The sequence below is a fragment of the Canis lupus genome, chromosome 5, assembly GCF_048164855.1.
Source record: "Canis lupus baileyi chromosome 5, mCanLup2.hap1, whole genome shotgun sequence".
NCBI lineage: Eukaryota > Metazoa > Chordata > Mammalia > Carnivora > Canidae > Canis > Canis lupus.
In genome coordinates, this window is record NC_132842.1 from 40,235,448 (window position 1) to 40,261,909 (window position 26,462).

At 37.7% G+C, this 26,462-nt stretch overlaps 1 long non-coding RNA gene across 1 annotated transcript in view; it reads right to left on the reverse strand.

Annotated features, from left to right (window-relative positions):
- LOC140632948 (uncharacterized) overlaps positions 1 to 19,460 on the reverse strand; it is a 43,851-nt gene extending 24,391 nt beyond the window's left edge. The window contains exons 1-3 of the long non-coding RNA XR_012030595.1: positions 19,381 to 19,460; positions 17,681 to 17,788; positions 7,963 to 8,066 (exon numbers count right to left, since the gene is read on the reverse strand). This is a non-coding gene — a long non-coding RNA (uncharacterized lncRNA). The remainder of the gene's footprint in view (positions 1 to 7,962; positions 8,067 to 17,680; positions 17,789 to 19,380) is intronic.
- Between the last annotated feature and the right edge of the window lie 7,002 nt (positions 19,461 to 26,462).

A 26,462-nucleotide genomic window follows, 5' to 3' on the forward strand; every position in this document is an offset into this window, starting at 1 on the left:
TAAGAGTCATACAAATATGGATTTGATCTAAGCTCCATCACTCACTAGCTCCTTGAGTATTGGAAAGTCACTGAACCACTGGGAACCTCTATTTCCTGAACCACCAAATGGAAGCAAAAATACTATCTTTCCTATTGGTCTGCTATGAATGAGATAACACATGTAATATACACAAGAAAATGTTTGGCGTTTAAGTGATTATTTTCAATATTATTACTTTTGTTTTTGTTTTTACGATTTATTTATTTATTCATGATAGACAGAGAGAGAGAGATAGAGAGAGAGAGAGACGGGCAGAGGGAGAAGTAGGCTCCATGCCTGGAGCCTGACACAGGACTTGATCCCGGGACCCGAGGATTGCACCCTGGGCTAAAGGCAGGCGCTAAACCGCTGAGCCACCCAGGGATCCCCTACTTTTGTGATCTTAAACATTGTAACACTGGTATTTTAAGATTCTTTCATGTTTGAAGATGACATCAAGGATGCTGACCAGTCTAAAACAATGCCCAGGTTCCCTTTTTAACAACCTAAGTGCAGACTGTCAGATTGCAGCCACAAACTGTTCCGTTGCAAGATGTAGTACGCATTATTATAAACAGATGTAGCATTTGCATCCACAGCATCAGCAAGCCGTGTCTGTCTGCATCAGAGCAGTCTGCTCAAATCATGAGCTCTATTTGCTTGCAAATTTGCTTTATAGTAAAATGGAACCTTGGATGTAAATCCAGACATGTATTAGGCTGGTGATGATAAATGAACAAAAGGAGAAGAGCATCAATCCAGTCAGCAGATAGAAACTGAAGGAAAAATGCCATTTGACATGCGTGGATGTGGCATTCTCCTCTCCTCCTCTACCATTCCGTTGTACCCCTCCCTGCACTCTGCAGGCAGCAAGATCCAAAATAAAACTCCAGGTTCTGCACAAAAGATGTTAAGCCACTAGAGAATGGGAAGAGATGAATGGTGACCTGCCAACCACGAGTAATTGAAAGGTGGGTTTAATGTGGTATCAATCCACCTGCCCCCAATAAAAGAGTCAAGTTGAAGTTTAAGTCCAGAAAAGGTGAATTCTCCATGGTATTTTATTTTCTGAGCAAGTCTAATTACAGTAGCTCAGTACACTCCCAAATTTTAGAGATGATATACTGCAGTGACTAAGATCTCCCTTCTTGGACTCAGCCAAACATTGAATCTCAACTTTGCCATTTACAAGCAGGGTGATCTTGGGCGAGTTTCTTAATAATTCTAAGTCTCGTTTTTTTTTTTCCTCCCTCAGTTTTGATGACGTCCTCTGTACATCTGTGGGCTGCACGTGAAACTGTACCAAGTCAACATGTGGACTTACTAATTCACAAGGCTACGAAGTCCCGTGATAGATGGTAGCTTCAGGCCTGGCTGCCTTCGAAGCCCACACAGTAGCTTCAGGACCTGAGTTCTGCCATGATAGTGTTCAGCCCAACCCCCAAGAATGGGCAAGATGATGGAGCACACCCACATCTCCAAAACTCCCACCGCAGCAGGCCCCGTGGTCCTATGCTTTCCTCTGATTGGTTCAGGCTGTCCAGAGCCGGTCCAATCATGGCACACGGCTGCAAGCTGGTGCACTGATTGACTTGCTCTTACATCACATGATCACCCCAGAGGTGGCAGGTGGTGCCACCAGGGACCAGGGTCCCAGAGTGAGGGATAGGTCAATGCATACTAGAAGTCAGCGCTGTTGCAGTAAGGCAAGCAATGCATAGACAATCCAACTCTTTCTTTTCCCTTTTTTTTTTCCCCCTTTCCACTCAGTTCTTTTGTTTGCATGCATGTGTAGTCCCTGGCTTCAAGGGATTACTGAACTCCAGGTCAGTTTTTCATAAAATATGGCTAGTGGACAACTTAAATAAGAATTTTCCATAGTGCTGTTAAAATGGAGTCGAACCTGAAAATTATGCCCAGACGTCTGCATTTTTAATGAGTTCCCTCTGCAATTTTTAAAATTACTAAAAGTTTGAGAATCATTGAAATAGATAACGAAGATAATTTCTCCCATAATAAAGCATTGATTTAGTATACTACATTTCACTGTCACTTCATTATGCCTGTCTGTAAAATAGAGACAATAATATATGACCTCAGCTACCTCAAAGAGCTCTTTGAGGACCAATAATTTCATTTAGTGTTGAATTTTTTTCGGCTCCTTAGAAATAGTGGTAAAATGAATTTTATTAATTTGGCATGCTAATGATAATAGGGTGATCTCTTAAATATACAAGTAATACATGTCATATTTTTAAGATTATGGTATTGAGTTGATAAAACCTCTCTGTGTCTGAGTTGACTCATCTATAGAGAGGAAAAAATCTCTACCAGATTTTATTGAGAAGTAAAATAATTAATTCACATAAAATCCTTAGGATTTTGGCCCATAGTAATCGCTCAGTTGCTCAATTGATAGTTACTCCTACTAGGCTTTTACTGTGTATTTTCTCACTTAATCCTCATAAATCCTGGTAAGTATTTATTACTAAGCCTGTTTACAAATGAGAGACCCAGGGCTCAGAGAGGTTAATTCACTTGTTCAAGATCACAGAGCTCCTATGATAATTAAGTCAAAATAAAATTGAAATTCATAAGTGTTCAGGGGATGCCTTGTATAAACTATCCACTGATAATTCATTATTTCTGAGTGAATTATATGTATTATAATTTAATTATGTGAAAGGGCCAATTAATAAAGTGGTTAGTGGTTAGCATAATGATGCTACTATTACTGTCCATCCTGCCAGACTAAGAAAACAATACTGAAACTTCTGATACATAATTTTGACAGGATATCAATGAGAATTATTTTGCTGAAGACTTAGCTCTCTAGTTAGGGAGTGAAAGTTACCTAAATTGTTCTTCAGGACTAATTTATACAAAGGAAAATTAAGCTCAATATGTTGTTTATTTTTTGCCAGGGAGTTTGTTTATTCTCAGTTTTATTTTTCATCAAGATTTATTTGTAGGCTGTTTCCATTTTTTATCAAACCAAAATTACTGGCACGACTATATTTTAAAATATAAGAAATGTGAGCACTTGATAAGCTTGAGAGAGCATCTATTCTTAATAATAGGGTTTTTTTTTTGTCTGCCTGCCACTCTCCATCTTGACTCTGTGTGCTCAAATAATCAAGGATTCCATCTTAATATAACTTCTCACCTTTATCCATGCTGGTCTCCTCATAGTCCTCTACACAAGTTCACTTCACCTATAAACTTGCTCATGCTGTTCCTCCTCCTGCACTCATAGCTCAACCCTTCCTTCCTGGCTCCCCTCAGGTCTGACCTTCTGTAGGATGCTTTCCTTAACTGCTCCACCCTAAAGTGATCATTCTTCTATTAGCTTTCACTTTCACTTCTTTATAGCTTGTGGTTCTCCTGAGAAATTGCTTGGAATTTAGCTGGAAGACACTGTGCATTGGGTGAATAAACAGGCTGTTTCCTTTGAATTACATGCTAGGAATCTCAGAACAACTCTCAGGGCTGCCCAGAGCAAGGGTAAAGCCTTCACAGGAAGCATTTTTGTCTGAGCCTCGTCTCTGGCTGTTTCACATCTACATGTTTTCCCTTCACACACACACACACACACACACACACACACAAACTCACACACATGTCCCTTTCTTAATCACACTGTTCTAATCTATGTTTCATTTTTGTATTCTTGTAATTTAATAGGTCTCCTTAGGTATTTTTTTCTAAAGTGGGTGCAAATTGAAATACAAATGAACAGCTACAAGATAGATGTCATAAGTTTTTGCGTTGCAAGTGACAAAATGTAACCCACCTTAAGCCGGCTTAACTGACATAAAATTGGTTGGTTCATCTAGAAAAAAAATCTGGGGGCTTTCATTGAAACTTGATCTAGAATCTCAGATTTTATCACCCAAAGCTTAGCTACTTTGTAAATCATTGTTCTCTGCCTCCTGTAACATGGGCTTTCTTCTCAGACCTCACCATAATGGCGTCTGGAGGTTCTAAACTCTCTCCTCAGGGAACCATACATCCCAAGCATACAAACCACTAAATTCATAGGAAGGAGGAAGGTTTCTTATGATTGTTTCTATAGGCTTTCCACTTAAGAAATAAATGTGTCTTATTTCAACCTTATTTCATTGGTTCAAATTGGAACATACGTCTTTCTTTGAGCAAATCATTTACAGCCAGAAGTATAGGAAGCCTTGCAGTCATTGTTTTAAAGAGATCGTATTTAAAGTTGGGGAAAGGTGACTTTAAAAAGGAATTTGGGGTACTGTTAGGAAGTTGGAGTTAGAAGCCTGGGGGCAAAAAAAACTTGACTGATATTCTCTGCATAAGAACTTTTGGAGTTTTTTCCATAATTGTTTTAATCATGTGTAGGTGATAGTAGGTCCTCTGCAAGGTGATGGCAGGATTCTTAAGTATGGGGGTAGTCTTGGACTTTTCTCATAGGTTTCACAGTAGCCACACATGGCTAGTACCCAGCTGGCCTTTGGTGTAATTTATATGGTAGTTCACTTGTGCAGCGGGGCTTTACACTACATCTCATCACCACCAAAAGAGAGCTGGAAGAAAGGCCCTCAGGGATTAGTTTGTGCAGTGAAGGAACAGGCCCAATATGATGGTGACTACTCAAGGGACTTCAGTACTTGGCAGTTTGGGGCTGAGATTGGATAATTCATTAGAGCTAAGATGGAAGATAAGCAGTGTCCTTGTACTTTGTTATAATTGCACTAGGAATATTTTCTATTTTATATATATAAATAAATAACATTTTTCTTATATTTATATTTATATCTAGAACAAAGAAATCAGGGATAGGTTATAGAACAACTGAGATGAGAACTGAAATAGGACATCTTCCTGCTTTCCCAGCACAAATATCCTACAAAGCATGAGTAACAGGTTATGTTGCCAGATATAGCACTTACAAATATAGCACCCCCAGTTGCATTTGAATTTCAGATAAACCACAAATTAATGTTTTTAATACAAGTGTGGTCCATGCAATATTTATAGCAGTGATACTAGCAATATGAAATCAGGCAGTTTAGTCAAGACTGTCACGGAGTTTTGATATATCTAACTTGCATGATGCCTAGCAGCTTTCATAATACTTCAGTGTTTGTGGGAATCAAATGTGGGATGGATTCCTGCTTCCATTGTTTACAGGCTATGTTATCTTTTGTAAATTTCTTCAGTTCTTTGAGCTATAGCTTTATTATCCCCAAAATAGAGGGGGAAAAATGCTCCTACCTTGCAGAGTGATTGTGAGGATTAAGTGCCATGCAATATATAAAAGTTTAATTGACGGCCTGGCATATAGTCAGCTCACAGGAAGTAATAGGCATAAAGTATGAAGGTGTGTATTTGCAGTTGCTCATACAAACCTTTTAAATTCTGTATAGTAATTCGTTTCTCCTCCTGTACAATGTGGGAACAAAAAGATATCGATGGTTAATGAGGAAACCTTTGACTAGTGCTGGTTAGGCATCCTACAAGTATTTAGTTAGGCTCGCTTAGAACACAGCAAGCATGACGGGATGCTGGTAATAGGGGTAAAAGTGCACTCTGCTCATGAAGCTTTGGTTCATGGAGGATGTGTAATGGTGGAGAGACTATATAAAAAGACAGGCCATGCCTGTGGAATTTAAAGATTTCAGGCAGAGGATGAGTTCACATAAACCTTCACAGATGATCTGTCTCCAAATAAAATGATATCTTTTGAGAGAGTATTTTCTCTTCAGTGGCTTTCACCACACATGGCATATATAGGTATTCGATAAATGTTTGCTCAAACAGAAGTAGTATTAGATAAGAATGGTTTTCCACCCCTTGGTAGGAAGGGGAAAGATTGTGTAGCTTCCAAAGCAAGTAGAAATCTATAGAATTGGCATCTATTTCCTATCAAAAGGCTGACCATGTAATTTTTCATCCAAACTAGGACCCTTTAGAAGAGCAAAAAAGAATGCTAATAATAATTGGACAGAAATAGTTGGTGTTGTAGTGGAGCTTTCACAGGCAAAGAAGGATATCTGTTCACCCTACTACAAACATTATCTGGTAGCCAGTGGCTAAAAAATGTGGAGTTCCAGGTAAAAATTTGTATTCTCTCTTCAGACAAATACATAATTCTGATTTGAACAGAAAATGTGGTTTCCCAGGCATATTTTTCACCATGGTCTAAGCCATGTCCACCATGCGTAGAATTAATATTTAATTGCCTATTTTTTTTTCTGGTTGACAGTCACTGAAACATCTTCAGATAATGCACTGGGACTACAACATATAATCTTAAGCCATCACTTCTGGAAACAGCCTAGAGGTCATATGGTTTCATTGTTCCTAAGAGTATAGTAGGCAAGAGGGAAGCAGCTGGGATAGAATGGAAGATCACTTGACTTTATCAAAAAATGTTTTTCAATATTTGTCAATTATACCTTTAAAAAACTCGGGGGAAAAAGACCACATATAAATCCTAATTCTCTGATACAGGTGCCAAACTATGGCCTGAGAGACAAATGCAACCCAACACCTATAATTGTAAATAAAATCTTATTGGAACACATTAATTCATCTATGGATTATAGATGGTTACTTTCTAATTACAACGGTATAATTGAGTAGTTGAGAGATAATGTATTTACTACAAAGCCTAAAATATTTACTATCTGACCTTTTACACTAAAAATATGTAACCCCCTGCCATAATCTAATTAAAGTGGTATGTTTTCTCTAGCTTGTTGTTCTCTAATTCCTCCCTCTCCTCTAGTCATAGAATAGCCACTAGTCATAGAATGCCATGCACCAAATAGAAGCCTAAGAGCCCTGCTTGTGTGGGTTTGCTAAATTGCTCCAAATCCCTGAAAGGGTAGAGGTATGCATGGTGGTTACAGTGTAGACTCTAGAAGCTGACTGTGTGCTTTGCATCCCAATTCTATCAACAGCCAGTTCCAAGAACCTTATCTAGTTATTTAATCTGTCCACATCTTCATTGATTTTCATCTTCAACATCTAATAAGTATATTCTCTAATTAGTCTATACTTCACAGCTGAGAAAATTGACTCCCTGAGATTAAGTTTCAGAGCTCACGCTGGACCTCAAAGCAGCCTGTCTTCAGAGCATAAGCTCTTAAACAATGTTATATGTCAATGTAGAGCTAAAATAATATACTAGACATTAAACGCCACTTCAAAGTATAACAAACACAGTGCTGATATGAGTAGCACACTGTGGTTATTCCTTCATAATTATTATTATTCTACACTCTACAATTAGGGAAGTCCCACATCTTGGGATTGATTCCAAACCAAATTAACTCATGATCTTGGGTCATTGTTCACTGTTGCTCAATATAAAGTATTGATGACAATAATGATAATTAGAGCGACTTGCTTTTAGATCATATTCTTTCCTGTCGACCTAATTTGGTTATGTAATTTTCAAGTTGGTTTGCTATCTGCATCTCTGTTGCACTGCCATGAGCCTGTTCCTTGCCTGACTTGGATTTATTTCACTAGTATAAAAAATAATCTTACTTGTATTGCTTTAAATTAGCTTTGCACAGTGTTTGGATAACACTAATTGGAACAATTATTTATAATAAGGGTGGTTGTGGAGAAGCCACTGAATTTGTTTACCTGTTGGAGAATAATTATGTCATTTACATTCCCTTAGACCACAATTTGAGAATAATATGTGTCTTGGTTTTAATGATACCCTCTTTTTACTAAATAGATCTTGGTATTTGGGGCAGGGAATTGTAGTTTACACTGGAACTAAATCATTAGACACTTTGATCAATCACTTTCCCCCTGGGTGACTAAGAGTAGCTTTCTTTAATTGCAATATGCTAGCACACCTGAGGTGGAGGCTGCATGTTGCTTGCCTTCTGCCAGCAGTCATCACTGAAATTAAAAATGGAAATAAAAAAAAAAAATGGAAAAGGACCATACCTTGCCTAATCGTTTCATCCATTCTCTTGTTAAGATGTTTCTGGAGGCCAGTCTTCTGTTTCTTCCAGAATAAAGGAAACTACCAATTCAGTGGGAAAATAAACCTGTTGAACATATGAAAACGTGGAGCAAGTTGAGTAAATTCTATAGTTTTCAAGTTATCATTTTGGGTCATGTAACTATAACTCAAGATTGAATCACTGTTATGAAAATACTTTTTTAAATAGAAAAGCATGTACACTATTACTAAAAATCAGTTTTTCAGCTGGACTTCAAACTTGCATGTCTTAGATTTAGTAAAATATACACGAGTGTGCAAATATATGCTTCTCTGTTCTTGCATATCTGTCTCTTCTTTGAAGCCTCAGCCTCTCTGAAATTTTACTTCTTTGTCCTTAATTCAGTAACATAGCTCTGCTTAGAATTCCTCTCCCTACACAAGGATCAGGAAAATGTTTCTAAGAAGTTATCTAGGGTACTCAGAGGGCTCATTTTATGTATTTACCTTATTTTAAGGAATTCCTGATAAGCAATATTTTAGAACAGTCATTTCATATATGTTGTCTACTTTTTCTAGAACAGTCATTTCATATATGTTGTCTACTCTTTCTAGTTGTGATAGTGGAAAGATTTAAAAATAAAACAAAGTTCAATATCCCTCATAAATATACATGCAGAAATAGTTAAAATATTAGCAAATCAAATTCATCACTCTGTGCAAAAAATATTACATCATGGCCAAGAAAAATTGTCCCAAGAATGCAAGGCTGGTTTAATATACAAAAGTCACTCAGTGTAATTGACCATATTAGAGGGATAACAGAAACTTTTGATAAGATTTAAAGCTCTTTTATTATGAAAAAAGTTCTCAGCTAATCAGGAACTTAAAGGACTTCTACAATCTGATAAAGGATAACTCAAAAAAAATTTAATACTATACTTAATGGTGAAAGCACGGAAGGCTGCCAATACTCTTTACTTCTATCCAAACTTTATTGGGTGTCCCAAACAAAACAGTAAGGCAAGAAAATTATATATGTATATGTATAATCTATAATAGCTATATAAGTATTAATATACATTAATTAAAATATATATAATTAGATAGATAGATAGATAGATAGATAGATAGATAGATAGAGGGATTGTGATCTTGGCTGAGTGTAGACTTAGTGATACATGATTAATGCACTTAGAGACAGTAAAGTGAAGAGAAAAATGCAGAGAGAAACAAAATGAGAGAGCATTTTAAAGAATCCCTGTAGTTGTAGGATATGAGCAGACTATAAAACTAGGGTGACCCTTGCCTCTTCTTCTTGTTTCAAACATATAACTAATTATAGCACTGTCCTGGCAATACCAATTTTTTAAACAAACTAATTTGATTACTTTTCTCTATCCCCATTGCAATCTCCCCATTTGGAATTTCCATTTTCTTTGCCTTGATAATTGTAACAACAGGCTTTAGTATGATGCCATTTCTCTTTAAGTAAATCCAAACACCTCTGTAACTTTTAGAGCTCTTTAGAACTTGATCTTAGTATATGTGCTGCTGAAGCGAGCACTGGAACTTGATCTTATTCCTACGCTCATCCCATATCTCTTGCCCCTTTGATGCTAACACATTATTCTCTACTCATTCTTAGTTCCTTCATAATGCTCAGCACTCTAAAGCGTGCTTCCCTTCAAATCCCATCAACCAGTTTACCTTCCAATTTTATCCTGATCAGTGTGGTATCAACTTAATGTCACTTCCTCAGAGACACCATCTCTAATCTCTCAAGTATGGGACGGGCTTTCCTATCCTGTGTTCTCATAACATTCTGTAGACTTCCCTTCTTCATCAAAGGTATTTTTCACACCATGATTTGTTGTTTCATTGCTATTTTCTGCACTCACTTCCTATGAAAACAGTCATTCTCTTTCTTCTTCAGCACAGTACTTGGCACAGAGAATATACTAATTAAATGTTAAATGTTGAGCAGATGAGCAGGAAGAGAAATTAGTGAAGGAGTGTTTGGGAAAATGGACCTTAAATCAGTAAAGTAAAAGAAATGGCCCTTTAGAAAATTTGTATTTGTGATGTTCATTAAAAATATATAAATTGTTTTTCCATGCTTTTTTTTCTTTTTAAAAAAGATTTTATTGATTGATGATTGATTGATTGATTGGTTGATTTGAAAGAGAATGGGAGAGTGTGCAAGAGGGAGAGGGAGAAGCAGACTTCCTGCTGAGTGGGTAGCCTGAATTGGGGCTCAGTCCTAAGACCCTGGGATCATGACCTGAGCTGAAAGCAAACACTTAGCCAACTGACCCACTCAGGCACTCCTCCATGCTGCTTTTTTGAGTTGCAGAATGTTTTCATCCTATGAAGTGGTTAGTGTTTACTATCTCCAATGTACAAATTCTAGAAATAGTTTCTTTTTTTTTCACTTTGTAAGATGTTATTTTATTTTGCTTACACAAATATACTAGAAAATAGTTTCTGAAAGTGTAGTATATAAACTTTTTGAATTAGGAAAAAATATTTGAGATACAGTGTTGCCTATTTATGATTTTTAAAAAAATTTTTATTGGAGTTAAGTTTGCCAACATATAGCATAACACCCAGTGCTCATCCCGGCAAGTGCCCCCCAGAGCGCATCACCCAGTCACCCCAACCCCCCGCCCACCTCCACTTCCACTACCCCCTTGTTCATTTCCCAGAGTTAGGTGTCTCCAATGTTTGTCACCGTCACTGATATTTTCACTCCTTTCCCTTTATTCCCTTTCACTATTTTGTATATTCCCCAAATGAATGAGACCATATAATGTTTGTCCTTTTCCGATTGACTTATTTCACTCAGCATAATACCCTCCAGGTCCATCCACGTCGAAGCAAATGGTGGGTATTTGTTGTTTCTAATGGCTGAGGAATATTCCATTGTATACATAGACCACATCTTTATCCATTCATCTTTCGATGGACACCGAGGCTCCTTCCACAGTTTGGCTATTGTGGACATTGCTGCTATAAACATTGGGGTGCAGGTGTCCCGGCGTTTCATTGCATCTGGATCTTTGGGGTAAATCCTGCTGGGTCGTAGAGCAGATCTATTTTTAAGTCTTTGAGGAACCTCCACACAGTTTTCAGAGTGTCTGTATCAGTTCACATTCCCACCAATAGTAGAACAGGGTTCCCCTTTCTCCACATCCTCTCCAACATTTGTTGTTTCCTGTTTTGTTAATTTTCACCATTCTCACTGGTGTGAGGTGGGATCTCATTGTGGTTTTGATTTGTATTTCCCTGATGGCAAGTGATGCAGAGCATTTTCTCATGTGCTTGTTGGTCATGCATATATCTTCCTCTGTGAGATTTCTGTTCATGTCTTTTGCCCATTTCATGATTGGATTGTTTGTTTCTTTGCTGTTGGGTTTAATAAGTTTTTATAGATCCTGGGTACTAGCCCTTTATCTGATAGGTCATTTGCAAATATCTTCTCCCATTCTGTAGGTTGTCTTTTATTTTGGGGATGTCTCTTTTGATGTACAGAAGCTTTTTATCTTGATGAAGTCCCAATAATTCATTTTTGTTTTTGTTTCTGTTGCCTTCATGGATGTATCTTGTAAGAAGCTGCTGTGGCCAAGTTCAAAAAGGGTGTTGGCTGTGTTCTCCTCTAGGATTTTGATGGAATCTTGTCTCCCATTTAGATCTTTCATCCATTTTGAGTTTATCTTTGTGTATGGTGTAAGAAAATGGTCCAGTTTCATTCTTCTGCACTTGGCTGTCCAATTTTCCCAGCACCATTTATTGAAGAGACTGTCTTTTCTCCAGTGGATAGTCTTTCCTGCTTTGTCGAATATTAGTTGACCATAAAGTTGAGGGTCAACTTCTGGATTCTCTATTCTGTTCCACTGATCTATGTGTCTATTTTTGTGTCAGTACCACACTGTCTTGATGACCACAGCTTTGTAGTACAACGTGAAATCTGGCATTGTGATGCCTCCAGCTCTGGTTTACTTTTTCAATATTCCCCTGGGTATTCAGGGTCTTTTCTGATTCCATACAAATCTTAAGATGATTTATTACAACTCTCTGAAGAGAGTCCATGGTATTCTGATAGGGATTGCATTAAATGTGTACATTTCCCTGGGCAGCATTGACATTTTCACAATATTAATTCTTCCAATCCATGAGCATGTAATATTTTTCCATCTCTTTGTGTCTTCCTCAATTTCTTTCAGAAGTGTTCTGTAATTTTTAGGGTATAGATCCTTTCCCTCTTTGGTTAGGTGTATTTCTAGGTCTCTTAGGCTTTTGGGTGTAATTGTAAATGGGATTGACTCCTTAATTTCTCTTTCTTCAGTCTCAGTGTATAGAAATGCCGCTGATTTCTGGGCATTGATTTTGTATCCTGCCACACTGCCGAGTTGCTGTATGAGTTCTAGCAATCTTGGGGTGGAGTCTTTTGGGTTTTCTATGTACAGTATCATGTCATCAGCGAAGAGGGAGAATTTGACTTCTTTTTTGCCAATTTGAATGCCTTTTATTTCTTTTTGTTGTCTGATTGCTGAGGCTAGGACTTCCAGTACTATGTTGAATAGCAGTGGTGAGAATGGACATCCCTGTCTTGTTCCTGATCTTAGGGGAAAGACTCCCCATGTTTCCCCATTGAGAATGATATTGCTGTGGGCTTTTGTAGATGGCTTTTAAGATGCTGAGGAATATTCCCTCTATTGGTACACTCTGAAGAGTTTTGATCAGGAATGGATGCTGTATTTTGTCAAATGCTTCCTCTGCATCTATTGAGAGGATCATATGGTTCTTGTTTTTTCTCTTGCTGATATGATGAATCACATTGATTGCTTTACGAGTGTTGAACCAGCCTTGCATCCCAGGGATAAATCCCACTTGGTCATGGTGAATAATCTTCTTAATGTATTGTTGGATCCTATTGGCTAGTATCTTGCTGAGAATTTTTGCATCTGTGTTCATCAGGGATATTGGTCTATAATTCTCCTTTTTGGTGGGGTCTTTGTCTGGTTTTGGAATTAAGGTGATGCTGGCCTCATAGAATGAGTTTGGAAGTACTCCATCTCTTTCTATCTTTCTGAACAGCTTTAGTAGAATAGGTATAGTTTCTTCTTTAAACGTTTGATAGCATTCCCCTGGGAAGCCATCTGACCCTGGACTTTTGTGTCTTGGGAGGTTTTTGATGACTGCTTCAATTTCCTCCCTGGTTATGGGCCTGTTCAGGTTTTCTATTTCTTCCTGTTCCAGTTTGGTAGTTTGTGGTTTTCCGTAAATGCGTCCATTTCTTCTCGATTGCCTAATTTATTGACATATAGCTGCTCATAATAAGTTTTTAAAATCATTTGTATTTCCTTGGTATTGGTGGTGATCTCTCCTTTCTCATTCATGATTTTATTAATTTGAGTCTTTTCTCTCTTCTTTTTAATAAGGCTGGCTAATGGTTTATCTATCTTATTAATTCTTTCAAAGAACCAACTCCTGGTTTTGTTGATCTGTTCCACAGTTCTTCTGGTCTCTATTTCATTGAGTTCTCCTTGAATCTTTGTTAATTCTCTTTTTCTGCTGGATGTAGGTTCTATTTGCTGTATTTTCTCTAGCTCATTTAGGTGCAAGGTTAGCTTTTGTATTTGAGTTCTTTCCAGTTTTTGAATGGATGCTTGTATTACAATGTATTTCCCTCTTAGGACAGCTTTTGCTGTATCCCAAAGATTTTGAACGGTTGTATCTTCATTCTCATTAATTTCCACGAATCTTTTTAATTCTTCTCTAATTTCCTGGTTGACCCTTTCATCTTTTAGCAGGATGGTCCTTAACCTCCATGTGTTTGAGGTCCTTCCAAACTTCTTCTTGTGATTTAGTTCTAGTTTCAAAGCATTATGGTCTGAAAATATGCAGGGGACGATCCGAATCTTCTGGTATCAGTTAAGACCTATTTGTGACCCAGTATGTGGTCTACTCTGGAGAAAGTTCCCTATGCACTTGAGAAAAATGTGTATTCAGTTGCATTTGGATGTAAAGTTCTGTAAATATCTGTGAAATCCATCTGGTCCAGTGTATCATTTAAAACTCTTGTTTCTTTGTAGATGTGCTTAGAAGATCTGTCGATTGTAGAAAGCACTGTGTTCAAGTCACCAAGTATAAGTGTATTATTATCTAAGTATGTCTGTACTTTGGTTATTAATTGATTGATATACTTGGCAGCTCCCACATTAGGGGCATAAATGTTTATGATTCTTAGTTCCTCTTGTTGGATAGATCCTTTAAATATGATATAGTGTCCCTCTTCATCTCTTACTACAGTCTTTGTATAAACTTTAATTTATCTGATATGAGGATTGCTACCTCTGCTTTCTTATGAGGACCATTTGAATGATAAATGGTTCTCCAACCTTTTATTTTCAGGCTGTAGGTGTCCTTATGTCTAAAATGAGTCTCTTGTAGACAGCAAATAGATGGGTCTTGCTTTTTTATCCAGTCTGAAACCCTGGGCCTTTTGATGGGGTCATTAAGCCCATTCACGTTCAGAGTTACTATTGAAAGATATGAATTTAGTGTCATCATAAAACCTTATTCAGCCCCTGTTTTTGTGAATTATTTCTTTGGGCTTCCTCTTTCTTTCATAGAGTCCCCCTGAATATTTCTTGCCGAGCTGGTTTGGTGGTCACATGTTCTTTCAGTTTCTGCCTCTCTTGGAAGCTCTTTATCTCTCCTATTCTGAATGAGAGCCTGGCTGAATAGAGTATTCTTGGCTGCAGGTTCTTCTCATTTAGGACCCTGAGTATATCCTGCCAGCCTTTCCTGGCCTGCTAGGTCTCTGTGGAGAGGTCTGCTATTAATCTAATATTTTCCCCCATTTAAGTTAGGGATCTCTTGTCTCTTGCTGCTTTAAGGATTTTTCTCTTTCTCTTTGGAATTTGCAAGTTTCACTATTAAATGTCGAGTTGTTGAATGGTTTCTATTGATTTGCCCCCCAGGGGGTAGGGACCTCTCTATCTCCTGGATCTGAATGCCTGTTTCCCTCCCCAGATTAGGGAAGTTCTCAGCTATGATTTGTTCAAATATGCTTTCTGGCCTTCTATCCCTCTCAGTGCCCTCTGGAACCCCAATTATACGTAGATTTTTCTTTCTGAGGCTGTCATTTATTTTCCTTAACTTTTCCTCATGGTCTTTTAATTGCTTTTCTCTTTTTTATTCAGTTTCCTTCCTTGCCATCAACTTGTCTTCTATGACACTCACTCTTTCTTCTACCTCATTGACCCTAGTTGTTAGGACCTCCAGTTTGGATTGCATCTCATTTAGTTGATTTTTAATTTCGGCCTGATTAGATCTAAATTCTGCAGTCATGAAGTCTCTTGAATCCTTTATGCTTTTTTCCAGAGCCACCACTAGCTTTATAATTGTGCTTCTGAATTGGCTTTCTGACATCAAATTGTAATCCAATTTCTGTAACTCTGTGACAGAGAGTACTGTTCCTGATTCTTTCTTTTGTGGTGGGTTTTTCATTTTTTTTTAATAATAATTTTTTTTATTGGTGTTCAATTTGCCAACATACAGATTATCACCCAGTGCTCATCCAGTCAAGTGCCCCCCTCAGTGCCCGCCGCCCAGTCACCCCCACCCCCCGCCCTCCTCCCCACTCCTAGTTCATTTCCCAGAGTTAGGAGTCTTTCCTTCTAGTCATTTTCCTCAGTGCAGAGTGGCCCAAAACAAGTTGTACTTGATAGAAGTGCAAATTCTTCTCCCTGTAGTATTCCAGCTGTCCTCTCTTTAAATCTCAGGCTGAATTCATAGGTTTTCAGGATGATTTGAAAATTATCTAGGTAAGTTTGTGGGCACAGGTGACTTGGGGACCCTACTCTTCACCATCTTGCCCCACCTCCTAGAAATAGTTTTTTATAAACTATGGCAAGATGTGGCAAACCTTAGATTAGAAACTTTTGATTCTAAATTCATGTGTTATAGTTAGCATAAGTAACACTAGCTGCTGTAACAACTCAAAAGTATAATGCTTAACACAATGAAGTTTCTTTCTTATTAATTTTAAAGAGCCAGGTGGAGGTGGAGGCTCAGGAGTGTTCTGCAGTATACATTCTTCAGGGACCTAGACTCTCTTCATGCTGTGCCTCTTCTATTTTCAGGAAATGGCTTCAATAATTCAATAATACATAAGTATCATCCATTTGACAGGGTGAGAAAAAAGTAAGAGAGAAGAACAGAGGAAAAGTAAATTGATTGTAGTGCTTAAACCATTGAGAAAAGAAGAGGGTGTACTTGGGAAGAGAAGATGGGTTTTAGGAGTATCTAGTCAATCACTGCCAAAACATATACATTAGATAATTCATTTATATTTTTGCAGTGAGTATCACTTACTACAATTGGGGATTGTTTTAAAATATAGAGAAACATTGGTGAATAAAACATAACTCGAACTCCATGAGGCTTGTATCCTAATGAGGGGGAACAGATTAAAAAAAAGACAAAAATATTTTTTGTAGAGAAAAGAAAAGCAGTATACAAGTATATATAAAATAGCCAAAGAATTGGCAGCCCATGTAGCTCAGCAGTTTAGAGCTGCCTTCAGCCCAGGGCGTGATCCTGGAGAATCAACTCCCACATTGGGCTCCCTGCATGGAGCCTGCTTCTCCCTCTACCTGTCACTGCCTCTCTCTCTCTGTGTGTCTCTAATGAATAAATAAATAAAATCTTTTTAAAAAATAAATAAAATAGCCAAAGAAAATATTTCTTATCAGCTGATATTTGCAGACAGAGCTGAAGGAAGTAAAGAAACAATGCATGTGGATATAGGAAGGTAAGAATTTTGGCAGAGAACAGGGATTGCAAATGCCTCATGGTGCTGGATGTGTTGAAAGATCGGTAAGATGACTATTCTGGCTAGAGCAGTGTGAGAGGGAGAGGGTGATAGAAGATAAAGTCAGCAAAGCCCTGGGTTAGCAGTTCAGGTAGGCTCTGTAGACCATCATGGGAATGGGCCTGGCAAGATAATGGAAGAGTAAAATGATAAGACATATTTTCAAAGTGTCCTTAGAGGAAAATAGTTAGGCAGCTATAGAACAGCCTAGTTGTTCTTTGAACTATAGTGCATTGTAATCTCTCACGTATTTTACTTTTTAAAAAATATTGAGGTATAATGTACATAGAGAAATACTCATTGTTTTTGGAGTAGAGTTCTGTGAGTTTTGATAAGCACATTCAGTCATGTAACCACCACTACAATCATTACCCCCTCATAATTCCCTTGTAGGTAACTCCTCCATCTCCAGGGCCTAGCAACCATGGATTTATTTTGTTTCCCTATAATGATGTCTTTTCCAGAAGATCCTCTCAGTGGAATCAGAGTATGTAATCTTTTGAGTTTGACTTCTTTACTTAGCATTATATGTTTATGATTCATCTGTGGTATTGTGTATTTCAATATTTTTTTCCTTTTCATTATACAGTAGTATGCTAGTAAATGGAGGTACCACAATTTATTTTTCCATTCACCAAATTTTTTTTCAGTGTTCAGCAATTATAAGTAAATCTTCAAAAAATAGTGATTCTTTTTGTGTGTTAATGCAAGTTTTCATTTGCCTTGAGTAAACATCAAAATTGGGATATTTTACTTTTAAGGATCCAATATAACTAGACATTAAACTACACAGGAAAGTCATTCATTCATTAATTGAACACATATGAAGGCCATACCTGCACAATGTGAAAACCACCACAATGACAGCATCAGGCAAAGTCCCCTTCTCTGTATAATATGGAGACATGGATATGCCTACCATACTCCAGATATTGTTCTAGGCACTAGAAACATAACAAAGGACAAAACTGAATTATCTCTTTCTGTTATATAAGCAAAATAATAAGGAAAGAACAAGACCTGATAAGTACCAAAACATTTAGATTTAATTTAAATTGAATTTAAATTAGTATTGTGGAAGAGGGTAACTCAATCAGAGGAGATTTCTCTGAGAAACACACATTTAGGCTGTTGCTAGAAAGATAAGGAAGAGCCATCAATCCTAACTCTGGAACGAAGATATTTAGGGCAGTGATACACTTAGGACAAAGGCCTTAGTGTGGGAACTGTCAGTGAATATCGAATGAGTTAGAGTAATTGACAGGTATTGAGCAACTGTATGTCAGTCAAAAGGCTAAGTTAGTAACTTGTGTTCCAAGTCTTAGCATATTCTTCATTTGAATAGAATACCTGAATTGCCGGTAAAAATGTTAATCTGTGAAATATGGAGTAATGATTAGACTTTATAAGGAAGAGTGTCCAGGTATCCATAGCATGGTGATTACCACTGCTCTTCTATGCTAGAAATAAATTAAAGCTGAATGAGTAAGTAGGAGGAAGCTCACTACATGGCTGTCTGCACATACAGTGGGTATAATTTAACGTGATACCTCAGTGCCTTTCACAATGACATCTCACTTACTCCTAAAAAAATAAAAAGGAATAGATAGCAAGCCAGAGGTCTCAAGCAGTATGTCAAGATACTTTATAGAGCAAAAGAAAAGCTATAAAACATAGCAAACCAACAACCAAAAACTCACTGACAGCTAAAAGAAATGGGCTGCTTCAAGCTGCATTTTCTCTGGTTCTGTGATTCAGTGTCCCTCTTTCTCAAATGTATATTTTTTTCTGAGATATTAAAGCCTCATGGAGAAGATGCATGGCATTTTCATTTCAGTACTACTTTGTACCAGCCTTCATGATCTTTCATTATGTCTATTTTTGTTTGTTTTATATAGACGTGGCAATTGTGGGTGTAATTTTGTAAGTATAGGTTAGAAAAGTCCGTATAGGATGAGAATTTACCTTGGATCAATCACATTATCTAAGTGCTTGGAAACATAAGTGACCACAACTCAAAACACTTATCTAAACATTGCCATATATTTTCTGCTGTCTTAACTACATTATGATCAGAACAAAAATTCTATTTGATACATAGTGATACTTCAGAGCTGGAACCAACCTGAAAACAGAGTAATTAAATACAGGGTTAGGACTTAGGCCAAAGAATATCTTCAAATTTATCGATGTTTGTGGATTTAGAGGTTAGGGTGCGTGCGTGTGTGTGTGTGTATGTGTGTGTATTATACACTGGGGATGGGAAGATTTATTGAAATTGAGAAGTGGGGCTTTAGACTGCCAACAGGGATTTATAATAGCATGTTTAATCTTCTTAGTTACTGAAAATGTGAATAGATGGTGTAGAATTGGATTAAAGGAGCTCTGGTCAAATGAATCTATGTGTATGTTTATGCTGGTTATCTATCTAAACACCAGTGGAAAAATGGTAAAAGTTAAAAGAAAAATAAAGATAAAAGTCTACAAAGAAAAAGAGTGACATAGAAGAGCCAGATGAGACATGTCAATAGCATACCTAAGGACACAGATGAAAGAATGGCCACAGACTAGCGGAGCGAATGAAGCTGAAATCCACCTGCCCAGAGTGCAGCAGCCAATTCACAACAATTTGATGTTAGACCCAGAACCTCAGAAACATTCTAGATTTGGAGCTACTGTGTAATTCTAAAGGAAAGGAAGAGATAGAAAGCTGAATTTAGAGAATTATTTGAGAAACTGTGTGAGTGAATTACTGCCCTACTCCACCTTACCTCACCCCACCCCACCCCACACCACCCCACACTATCGCTTCTCCCTTGTCACACACTTACAGCCACTCTTTGCTCACCCTCAAAAGACAATGATTTCATTTGCTGGGTGAGTTGAACCAGACACCTCCAGATTGGTATCAGACCACATGACTGCAACTTTCTGTCACAGGTTTTTGTGTATATTTGTTTTCATGACTGCTGGCTATAATGCTACACAGATGAACCATACATATTTTTTCAGTATATGGTTATAAAAACAGTTACCTTAAGGTTTGAAATGCTAGTTTACAATTGAGAACCAGGGGCAAACTTTCTTTGAAGTAACTATTAGAGATTCTCTCCCATTTTGCAGCTTTCCTCACTGTAAGCACTTATCCCTTGAGGTGGTCATGAGTGTTAAATGAGAAAATGTGAACAACCTGGGTAAAGTCACAGCAAAATGCTATGTAACTGCTTGTGTCTATTGTTTCTTTTAAATCTTCTTCCTTCTCCCTTATAATGGACATCTTATTTAATGCTCACAATATCTAGTTCCCCACTTTTATAGTATTAGAAACTTAATTCTCTTATGGGTAACTCTCTAATTGGTAATACTTGTGTTTGACAAGAGTAGACTTCACTATGCGACCACCAAGGGGTAGAGATGAGACCTAAATCTAGCCACTCTGCTCCCACAGTAAATGGTTATTGACCTATACATGGCACAAGCCAAGCTGATCAGAGCCAATGCATACAGTTTACAAGAACTATTGAGAAGGAAAAGTCCCTTCCACTAGCACTGCTAGACAGTGAGAAGTGAGTCTGGAGTCATGGGTGACCATCATGACTGAAGAGCTTGACTGAAATTGAAGCCAATAAGGAGAGAGCAGAACTGAGAGTTGGCTGAACCAACTGGTTTCTGGCTGAAACCAGACAATGGCAGGAATCCCCATGCTGGAGCTGTGCTTCAACTTTGTGGTTAGGTTAGCCAAGAAATCTCCCCCACTTTGTTAAGTCAGGTTGAACTGAGTGGCACTTTCAAATACTAGCATGATGCAATTGAATTCTTGTATTCCACTCTGTTCTTCCAAGAGGCACTTCTCTATTAAATCTCTTTCCTCACTATTTGTACATTTTTCACCCCCCACACGCATGCACTTTTTAACTGAATTATATATTTTATTCGGTTATTACTTGCCATTTTAAAAGATTTTTAAAGATTTCCATTTCTGCAGAACTATACACTGTTATAGTGGTATAGAACTGTCGGTAACTCTATAGATAACTATGGTTATAAGGATAAAGAAAATGTTCTTAGACAAATTCTAGTTGTGTGATTTGGGGAAAACTTTTAATCATTCATAAATCTACTCTAATTGTAATTCTGTTATGATTCTTATATTGAAGATTCTCTTGTCAAGCTCACAGATGCCATCCACATTGCTGCGTTCAAGGCTCAACTCCCAACCCTCATCTACTTGATCAACCAGCAATGTTTGACAAATCTTAACACTTCCTCCTCATGGAAAGTCTTTTTTATCACTTGGCATCCAAGACCACAATTCATGGTTTTCCTCTTGCCTCCCTGGCCACTCCATGTCAGTCTCATTGGCTGGTGACTCATGTTCTGGTTGTAAATGTTGGAGTGCCTAGTTCTTGGACCTTTCCTGTTTTCATTTACTCCCTTGGTGCTCTTTGCTAGTCTCATGGCTGTAAGTGCATCCATTAAGGCGGCCGCTTGCATATTCACTACCTTCTCTAAACTCAGACTTGGATATATTCCTGACTCCTTGATATTTCCTCTGGAACATGTAATGGATTTCTCAAACTTACCCTGTTCAACAGTGAATTCCTGATTGTCCCACCAAATGTATATAACCCACGTCTCCCCCATTTCAGATAATAGCAATTCTTTTGGTTACAAAGCAAACTTAGTTCACATTATCCCACACTCCTTTCTCTCTCACATATGCACTTTCCTGCCCCAAGATCTTTGTATTTAACTGTTCCCTCTCCTGGAAATGTCATTCCCTCAGATATCTGCATGCCTCACTTCTTTGCATTGTTGAAGTCTGTGCAGGTGTCAGCTTTTCAATATGATCTTTCCTGACCATGATATTAAATATGCACAGTCTCTGGAGCCAGCCTGATTTGAATCATGGCTCTGCCACTTCACAAACCATGAGACCACCGCCCTTATGGGCTCTGCCCACAGGTAAATTTCTGATCAGTGGAGTGCCTGTTCTTTCTTTCCAATTCATTGAGCTAGGAATTGCTCCTATAGGAAAGGGATAAAATCAAAATGTTCTTAGAATATGCAGCAAAGGTGACAACAGTTTCCTTTTCATCTTCTAGAAATAGATGAGGTAATTAAGGAAATCTCTGCTATGAAAGTGAGCTACTCAAGATGCACACATTATTTATTTAAAGTATAATTTTCTGTTTCACAAGGAAATATACTATGCTCCTTCCTAGTGACATAGGAGCTGTGTCTTTAAAACATCAAAGTAATTATTGATAAAAGAAAAATAATGGATTTTATTTCACATCCAAGCAGTGGTTTAGACAATTTCTATTCACGTAATTGCTTAAATAAATTAAATTATATTCTCTTTTATTTTCCTATTTAGTGTTATAGAAGTAAAAGAGGAGAAGAAAGGGCCAAATTTCCAGCTAACTCTTACTTTCTATCTTCTTTATTTTAAAAATAATTAAAACCCACACAGAGACACATATACCTTTGGAAAACTATATGGAAAGTTCATTATGAAAACATAATCATGAAAGCTGAATTGTATGGTAATATTGTTTTTATTATTTATTAACTGTATAATAGGAGTCAGGGACAATTTTGATGAAAACTGGAATTCAGACCAGAGCAGAAGCCAGTTTTGTGATTTTAATGTTTAACACAGTAAGAGGATGGAGCTATGTAGAAGGATGAGGGAACAGCTCCAACTGCAAATTTGCATCATTTATCATGTCCATCTATTTGAGATAGTTTTGTTTATTTTACTTAGCATGTGTATGTGGTGTCATGCTGCAGAGAAATTAGTGATTTTTCTAGCTACTTTCTAAGCCAGGCAGGACATATCCTGCTCTAAATGGGTTGTTTACCTAAGAACTCTGCCTCACCCCTACAGATTCCAAAATCACTGACCTCCTTAGCCCATCAGAAAATAATGTCCTTTGCTGAAATAGTATCATCGGGTAAAAAAAAAAAAAATAGAAACTGTAATTTATTTAATGGTTTTAATTTATTATTTAAAACATAGATGAAGAGTTTCCTAAATAAGAAAATAGCCTTTTCTATAGATTTCTTATTTTAATCCTCTTTGTCTTTTAGCATTTATTTCAATTCTTTAAACTTGTAAATATTACTATTTCCATCTAGAGATGAAGAAGCATAGGAACAAGTAATTCAGAAGTGACTAATTGCTTTTAAGAGAGAGAGCTGGGGGGGAGGGGCAGCAGGAAAGGGAGAGAGCGAATCTCAAGCAGGCTCAAGCCCAACATGGGAGTCTGTCTCACGACCCTGGGATCATGACCTGAGCCGAAATCAAGAGTCGAACTCTTAAACTGAGTGATCCATCCAGGCACCCTAATAGTGATTCTTAAAGTCAACTTATGAGGCATATACTATTGTATCTCAATATTTGTCCTTAGAAATATTTTAATTTAAACATCCTGTCTGAGAGGGTTTGAATCTGCTTTATATAGTTACCTTCAAGAGTTCACTCCTTTATCTGGCTTTGGCTATTCCTTTGAGTTCCGAAGCCTACTTTTAATTCATTCAACTATTTAACAAGGTCATAAGTGCTAACACCTAGGAAAAGAGTAAGAAAAGAAGAGTAAAGGCCAAACCTTAAAGAGTCCGCTTTTAAAGCCCTAGGAGAGGAGGCTGAACCAGCAGTGCCTCTGGGTCCTGTTGTGGAATTGCTTCCCCTGATAAATAAAATGGAAGGGAGGGGACAGGGGTTGGCTACCCATGCAAGGATGGAATTATTATTCCCACTTTTAGGATAAGACAATGGAGGCTCAGAGAGTTGAAGTTGTTTTCCTGAAGTAAGAACTAATACGTGGTACAGATAGAATTGTGATTCAGCACATTTATGTCTAAAGCATATACTATTTCTAATAAACCATACAGAAAGAGCTGGTATTTATAAAACTGTTTTGTAAGCTGCCAAAAGCTACACAAATACAGATTGTGATTATAGTAAATTAGTTATTTTAACCGTAGCCTATAAAGTTGATATTATCTTTACTTCCCTACTATAATGTTAAAATGGAAGTCTAATGTAACAGTGAAGCAAAATTAACTGCAGACACTAGCTTGGCAAACAGATCTTCTTTTCTAAAGTCTGAGTACATCTTTTGCCATAACCCACTGAGAATCTTCCCTCCTCATCAGTGAATGGGCTTTTGATGCGACTATTCTAGATACATCTAGAAATGTATTATATATTTTAATTTGTTCTATTTAATGAAAATCATTGAGACTAATTCTCATTTTCTTACAACTGAAAAAAGAAAGATTTCCAATTAATTAAAATTAATGACTTTCACACTCACAAAGATTTTTGAGTTCAGAGAATGCGATTTAAGATTTAGTGTAAAAGGTTTCCAGCACATATGTAATAAACTGGAAGCCCACTTTGGCAATATGATGATAATTTACTTGGCAAATTTCAATCCTTTTATCCCCAGAAACAGTGAGGAGAGGCTGCAGTATGCTAACAGAACATGGGACTCTTTGTAGCAAATGATACTGCTTTGGTTTTGGTCTCCAGTCTCATTTATGCCTAAACATTATATTTTATTTAATTTGAAATTTTCCCCTTAATATGAATGGGTAAAAAGGAGGGGAGAATGGAATTTAAATACCATAAAATCCACCCTTAATATTGTGTCATTTTGTGCACAGTCAAGCTTTGGATATTAATGGGAAAATTAAATTAAAGGTTTTAACATAAAACCAGAAGATTAAGCAAACAGCAAAATATATTTTCCTCTGCATGCCTATTGAGTATATTCCTCGTGTGAAGCCTCCCTAGCATCCTTAAAACTCTATGTATAATTTATTAGAAAAGCAAAAATAAAATCCCTGCCATGCTAAATTGCAGAAATTACTTTTCCTTAAAGTCAATGGACACAGTAAGATTTTTTTTAAATAGCTGAGATTCCAGGACAAATCTGTTTTAGCCATTCTTTTAATCTAAGGTCAAATTTCACTGAACAGATACTGTAAAAATTATAAGGCAAACAAGTGAGAGCAGCCACTGTTTCTTTCTAAAACAACAGGTTGCCTGGTTGGGCAGATTGCAACTCAGCCCACAGTCTTTGTTCCAGTCCAAAACAGCAGTTTTATTTGTAAAGAAATATTCTTCCTAGAACTGGCAGATTAGGAAAAATACCCATAACATGAAGTCATAGACCATGTTTCCCAAGAACTTCATCCAGTTGGCCCTTTGGAGATTTGAAAATAAGAATAAAAAAAGTTGGGACTCCTGGGTGGCTCAGTGGTTGAGCATCTGCCATTGGCTCAAGTCATGATCCTGGATTCCAGGGGTTGAGTCCCACATCGGGCTCCCTGTATGGGGCCTGCCTCTCCCTCTGCCTGTGTCTCTGCCTCTGTGTGTGTGTCTCTCGTGAATAAATAAAATCTTTAAAAAATAAAAACAAATTTAAAAAGTCACTGGAATGCAGGAAGAATGGTTAGAAGTAGTCTATTGAAGAAACATTCTTATTTGTGGAAGCACCTGGGATGAGTGGTGATTTCTTGCTCCAAAGGGAAGAAAGATACAAAAGGACAGTTTCTGTTCTCACTTGTCTGTCAGGCACAGTATTTGAGGCTCATTGTCATGGTGGTCTTGTTTGACCTGAACAGAGAAGGTTGGGTTGCCCAAAGTCTGACTGGTTTTATTCACAAGCAAGAGGAAAGGAAGGGAGGGTCTGAAGCCAGCAAGTTTTATTTAAAAGAATTTCTTTTTGGGGATCCCTGGGTGGCTCAGTGGTTTAGCACCTGCCTTTGGCCTGGGGCTGATTCTGGAGTCATGGGATCGAGTCCCACATCGGGGTCCTGCATGGAACCTGCTTTTCCCTCTGCCTCTCTCCCTTTGTGTCTTTCATGAATAAATAAATAAAATCTTAAAAAAAAAAAAAAGAATTTCTTTTTAAAAGGACATCTGAGATAATGCCTCCTTGGGGGCTGTGCTGAGAGTAGTTGCATGCCACAGCTGCCAATATTTAGGGAGCTCTGCAATGGGGATGACAAGTCAACAACGGTATCCAGGCTTGTTTTGATCTTCCAGGACTCACCAGGCTGTGCAGCTGTGCTTTCTCAAAAGCATTCGGACAGGAAGAGAATAATTAATTTACCCTGAGCACATGAGTCAGGTTCAGAAAGCAACAGTGGAAAGGCCAAGGGCAGGGCTCCTGGGTTGGTGGATCCTCCCATTCTGCCCTGGTGGCCTCTTTGAAAGCTCTGCCAGTCAGATGGCCAGAATGCAAGTGGGAGAAATGCACGTGATGTTGCTGAGTGTCCTCAGTGCCTGTGGAAAGAATGTGCTCACTTGCTCTTAAAGCTCTAGTCCATAGTCACATAGTTCTTTATCCAGCCTTTTCCTAGTGGACAGAATAAGGAATGAGTAATGATTTCATTGGAAAAGAGACCATTTACTTCATGTCTGCTTAGCACCAGGCACTACGCTGGGCTTCTGAAAAACAACACTAAACGAATACATAAAGTCCTTGCCCTTGATAAGGTTAATTTAGTGTGTTCCGCAAGGCCTCCAATGATCTCAGGCCTGTACATGTAAATAAGCACAAAATATGATAGGGCCTCTGAACAAAAAGTATGGGGTAC